The sequence below is a fragment of the Arvicola amphibius genome, chromosome 12 (assembly GCF_903992535.2).
Source record: "Arvicola amphibius chromosome 12, mArvAmp1.2, whole genome shotgun sequence".
NCBI lineage: Eukaryota > Metazoa > Chordata > Mammalia > Rodentia > Cricetidae > Arvicola > Arvicola amphibius.
Genome location: NC_052058.2, coordinates 70110015 through 70116014, shown reverse-complemented (window position 1 = coordinate 70116014; position 6000 = coordinate 70110015).

The window sequence follows — 6000 nt, the reverse complement described above, 5'->3', positions numbered from 1 at the left end:
GATGGAGAGGGACATTTTATACTCATAACAGGAACAATCCATCAGGATGAAGTCTCAATCCTGAATATCTATGCCCCTAATATAAAAGCTCCCACTTATGTAAAAGAAACATTACTAGAACTCAAGGCAGCCATCAAACCACACACACACTAATAGTAGGAGACTTCAACACTCCTCTCTCACCAATGGACAGGTCAATCAGACAGAAACCTAACACAGAAATAAGAGAATTAATGGAGGTAATGAATCAAATGGACTTAACAGACATCTATAGAACATTCCACCCAATTAGGAAAGAATATACCTTCTTCTCTGCAGCTCATGGAACCTTCTCAAAAATTGACCACATACTCTGTAACAAAGCAAACTTCCACAGATACAAAAAATATTAGCAACCACCTGTGTCTTATCAGATCACCATGGATTAAAGTTAGAATTTAACAGTAATTCTACCCCCAGAAAGCCTACAAACTCTTGGAAGCTGAACAGTCAACTACTGAACCACCCCTGGGTCAGGGAAGAAATAAAGAAAGAAATTAAAGTCTTCCTTGAATTCAACGAAAATAAAGACACAACATGCCCAAACCTATAGGACACTATGAAAGCAGTGCTAAGAGGAAAGTTCACAGCTCTAAGTGCCCACATTAAGAAAACTGAGAAAGCTCTTATTAGAGACTTAACAGCACACCTGAAAGTTCTAGAAAAAAAAGAAGCAGATGCACCCAGGAGGAGTAGAAGATTGGAAATAATCAAACTGAGGGCTGAAATCAACAAAATACAAACACAGAAAACAATCCAAAGAAACAAAGAGCTGGTTCTTTGAGAAAGTCAACAAGATTGACAAACCTTTATCCAACATGCAAATTAACAAGATCAGAAACGAAAGGGGGACATAACAATGGACACTGAGGAAATCCAGAGAATCATTAGATCTTACTACAAAAGCTTATATGCCACAAAGTTGGAAAATGTAAAAGAAATGGACTTGTTTTTAGATAAGTACCACTTACCAAAATTAAATCAAGACCAGGTGAGCAATTTAAATAGACCTATAAGTCGTGAGAAAAGAGAAGCTGTCATAAAAAACCTCCCAACCAAAAAGAAAAAAAAAAAAACAAAAAAACAAAAAACCCAGGACCTGATGGTTTTAATGCAGAATTTTATCAGAACTTCCAGGAAGAGCTGATACCTATTCTCCTTAATGTGTTTCACATAATAGAAACAGAAGAGTCATTGCAAACTCTTTTTACGAAGCTACAGTCACCCTGATTCCAAAACCACACAAAGACCCAAACAAGAAAGAGAATTACAGACCAATCTCACTCATGAACAACGATGCAAAAATTCTCAATAAAATTCTGGCAAACAGAATCCAAGAACACATTAAAAAATTATCCATTATGATCAAGTAAGCTTCATCCCAGAGATGCAGGGCTTGTTCAACATACGAAAATCTATTAATGTAATGCATCATATAAATAAACTGAAAGAAAAACCATATGATCATTTCATTAGATGCAGAAAAAGTATTTGACAAAATTCAATACCCCTTTATGATAAAGGGTTTGGAGAGGTTAGGGATACAAGGATCATACCTAAATATAATAAAAGCAATATATAGCAAGCCAACAGCTAATATCAAATTAAATGGAGAGAAACTCAAAACCATTCCACTAAATTCAGGAACAAGACAAGGCTGCCCACTCTCACTATATCTCTTCAACATAGTTCTTGAAGTTCTGACAATAGCAATAAGACAACATCAGGAGATCAAGGGGATTCAAATAGGAAAGGAAGAAGTCAAACTTTCGTTATTTGCAGATGATATGATAGTGTACATTAGTGACCCCCAAACCTCTACCAAAGAACTCCTACAGCTGATAAATACCTTCAGTGAAGTGGCAGGCTACAAGATCAACTCAAAAAAAATCAGTAGCCCTCCTATACACAAAGGATAGAGAAGCAGAGAGGGAATTCAGAGAAACTTCACCTTTTACGATAGCCACAAATAGCATAAAATATCTTGGGATAACTCTAACCAAGAAAGTGAAAGATCTATTTGACAAGAACTTTGAGGCACTGAAGAAAGAAATTGAAGAGGATACCAGAAAATGGAAAGACCTCCCATGCTCTTGAATGGGTAGGATCAACATAGTAAAAATGGCAATTCTACCAAAGGCAATCTATAAGTTCAACGCAATCCCCATTAAAATCCCAACAAAATTCTTCACAGACCTTGAGAGAACAATAATCAACTTTATTTGGAAAAACAAAAAAAACCCAGGATAGCCAAAACAATCTTATACAATAAAGGAACTTCTGGAGGCATTACCATCCCTGACTTCAAACTCTATTACAGAGCTACAGTAATGAAAACAGCTAGGTACTGGCATAAAAACAGAGAAGTCGACCAATGGATTCGAATAGAAGACCCGGAAATTAATCCACAAACCTATGAACACCTGATTTTTGACAAAGGAGCTAAAAGTATACAATGGAAGAAAGAAAGCTTCTTCAACAAATGGTGCTGGCAGAACTGGTTGTCAACCTGTAGAAAAATGAAAATAGATCCATATCTATTACCATGAACAAAACTCAAGTCCAAATGGATTAAAGATCTCAATATCAATCTGAACACACTGAACCTGATAGAAGAGAAAGTGGGAAATAGTCTACAACATATGGGCACAGGAGACCACTTCCTACTTATAACCCTGAAGCACAGACAATAAGGGCAACATTGAATAAATGGGACCTCCTAAAACTGAGAAGCTTCTGTAAAGCAAAGGATACTGTCATTAAGACAAAAAGGCAACCTACTGATTGGGAGAAGATCTTTACCAACCCCGCAACAGACAAAGGTCTGATCTCCAAAATATATAAAGAACTCCAGAAACTAGACTTCAAAATGCTAATTAAGCCAATTAAAAAATGGGGTACTGATCTGAACAGAGATTTCTCATCTGAAGAAGTTCAAATGGCCAAAAGACACCTAAGGTCATGGTCAACCTCCTTAGCTATCAGGGAAATGCAAATCAAAACAACTTTGAGATACCATTTTACACCTGTCAGAATGGCTAAAATCAAAAACACCAATGATAGCCTTTGCTGGAGAGGATGTGGAGTAAGGGGAACACTCATCCATTGCTGGTGGGAATGCAAACTTGTGAAACCACTTTGGAAAGCAGTGTGGCGGTTTCTCAGGAAATTCGGGATCAACCTACCCCAGGATCCATCCAGCAATACCACTCCTGGGAATATACCCAAGAGATGCCCTATCATATTACAAAAGCATTTGTTCAACTATGTTCATAGCAGCATTATTTGTAATAGCCAGAACCTGGAAACAATCTAGATGCCCCTCAATGGAAGAATGGATAAAGAAAGTGTAGAATATATACGCATTAGAGTACTACTCAGCTGTAAAAAACAATGACATCTTGAATTTTGCATGCAAATGGATGGAAATAGAAAACACTATCCTGAGTGAGGTAACACAGACCCAAAAAGATGAATATGGTATGTACTCACTCATTAGTGGATTCTAGCCACAAATAAAGGACATTGGAGTCTATAATTCATGATCCTAGAGAAGCTAAATAGGAAGGTGAACCCCCCTAAAAAATGTAGTTATCCTCCTGGATATTGGAAGTAGACAAGATTTCCAGGCAAAATGGAGAGCCTGGGGGTGGGGGTGGGGGTGGTATGGGGGTAAGGGGAGATGGGGAGAGAGAAGTGAGAAAGGGAGGATGGGGAGAGTTTGGGGAAATGGGACAGTTGGGATGGAGAAGTGGATATGGGAGCAGGGAAGTATATATCTTAATTAAGGGAGCCATTTGAGGGTTGAATAGAGACTGGACTCTAGAGGGGTTCCCAGGTGTCCAAGGAGATGTCCCCACCTTGCTCCTTGAGCATCTGAGAAGATGGCACCTAAACTGCCCCTATACTATAGCCATACTGATGAATATCTTGTATATCACCATAGAACCTTCATCTGGCAATGGATGGAGATAGAGACAGAGGTTCACATTGGAGCACTGGACTGAGCTCCCAAAGTCCAAATGAGGAGCAGAAGGAGAGAGAACATGAGCAAGGAAGTCAGGGCCGCTGTGACGGTGGGGCCGATCTAATGGGAACTCACCAAGGCCAGCTGGACTGGGTCTGATGGAGCATGTGATCAAATTGGACTCTCTGAACGTGGCTTACATGGAGGGCTGACTGAGAAGCCAAGGACAATGGCACTGGGTTTTGATTCTACCGCATGTACTTGCTTTGTGGGAGCCTAGTCTGTTTGGATGCTCACCTTCCTAGACCTGGATGGAGGGGGAAGGACCTTGGACTTCCCACAGGGCAGGGAACCCTGACTGTTCGTTGGACTGGAGAGGGAGGGGAAGGGGGAATGGGGGGGAGGGAAATGGGAGGAGGTGAAATTTTGTAATAATAATAATAATAATAAAGAAAAACAAAAACAAAAACAAAATAACTCTTCTTGCCACCTACAGGAAAAAGCACCAGCTGTACAGGCTTACTTTCCAGTGCTGGGATTAAGATGTGCACCACCACCACCCAGCCTAGAGGCAGGATCTTAAGTATCCCAGTAACTTCTCCACAGCAGAATGACCTAGGCTTCAGGAACGCCTTTCCAATCTCCTAAACCCAGAGCTTCATCAAGGCCTTTCTATCAACTGAGCTACTTCCCAGTCCTAAAAGGAAAAGTTTGAATTCCTTAGTGACTGTCAAAAAGGAAAGAAACTATCAGGGAATCCTCTTTGCTAGAGTAGGAGACTTGTGTGGATTTCAAAATTCTAGCAGTAGTGACTTCCAGACAACTAGCACAAGGCCATTAGTGAGATTGTCTCCTCAGATACTGGAGTAACCAGAGAAGATATTCAGCACTAAAATATTCTGATACATAGTTAAAGAATTTTCTATCAGATTTACAAATAAATAAATGAGGCAGTTTGCTTCATTCTGGTAAAAAAAAAAATCTAGGGAGGGCTTACCGGAAAAATAGTGTCTTTATAGCAGGGAATGAATATTAGAGAAGCAATATTTTAGGGTGGCACTAAGCTCTCAATTTTTATGCATTACAAAACATAACAATTTCCAGTGACCTATTTTAATGGGAGCATGGAAGCTAGAGGACTTTCCCCTAGGCTTCCTGTGCCTTTGTTTGATACCACTAGTTTGTAGTTCTTGCTCTTAAGATTTCACTAATGTGCCCTGAAAATACTTTCAAGAGCCAAAGGGGAAGAAGAAAAAGAAACCGAGGAAACTGCAGCATTAACTGCAAGGGACAAAAGGTAAGAAACAGGCCCTCCAGTCCCTCAGCATTCAGGAGAAAACTGGAGTGGAGGACGCGAGCTGTGCTCTGCCAAGCTGGACTGGCAACAGCTTGCATTAGGTACAGGACATACAGAAAATGTCAGCAATTGATTCAAATAATGTCACGTGGCACCGACCTTTTCAGATGTAAACAAAAGCCCTTAACATTAAGGTTAATGTTAAGACTGATTTATTGAGCATCAGAATTGTTAAGTGGGTAATGTTTAACTAAATCAATCTGCCATGATTAACATGGCTACTAAGTAAGAGAGATGGTTAGCATTCTGAGGGGAATGAAGCCTGTTCATGTGCTTAGATACAAAGGGATCTGCAGATGCTTTTAAAATTTTCAGTCGGGGGTGGGGGTGGCGGAGGGAAGCTGCTAGGAAGCCTGTCAAATGTTTTAGGGTCCTTTCCCAGAGACCGAAACTCAGCAGCAGTAGGGAGGGGTTTCTAATCTCAGCACTATTGTTATCTGCAGGGTGAGAGGATCATTTTGTTCTGAGTGCTCTCTGCACAGAGACGTACTGTGTGTTCGGGAGCACTTCAAGGCCCTTGATTAGCAGTAATAAGGACTTGCCTCCTAGCTGTTTCCAGACATTGCCAAAGGTCCCTATTCCCAGGAAAGCCTAGAGACTTGTATGCCTAGTAAGAATAACCAGGTGACTCTTACAC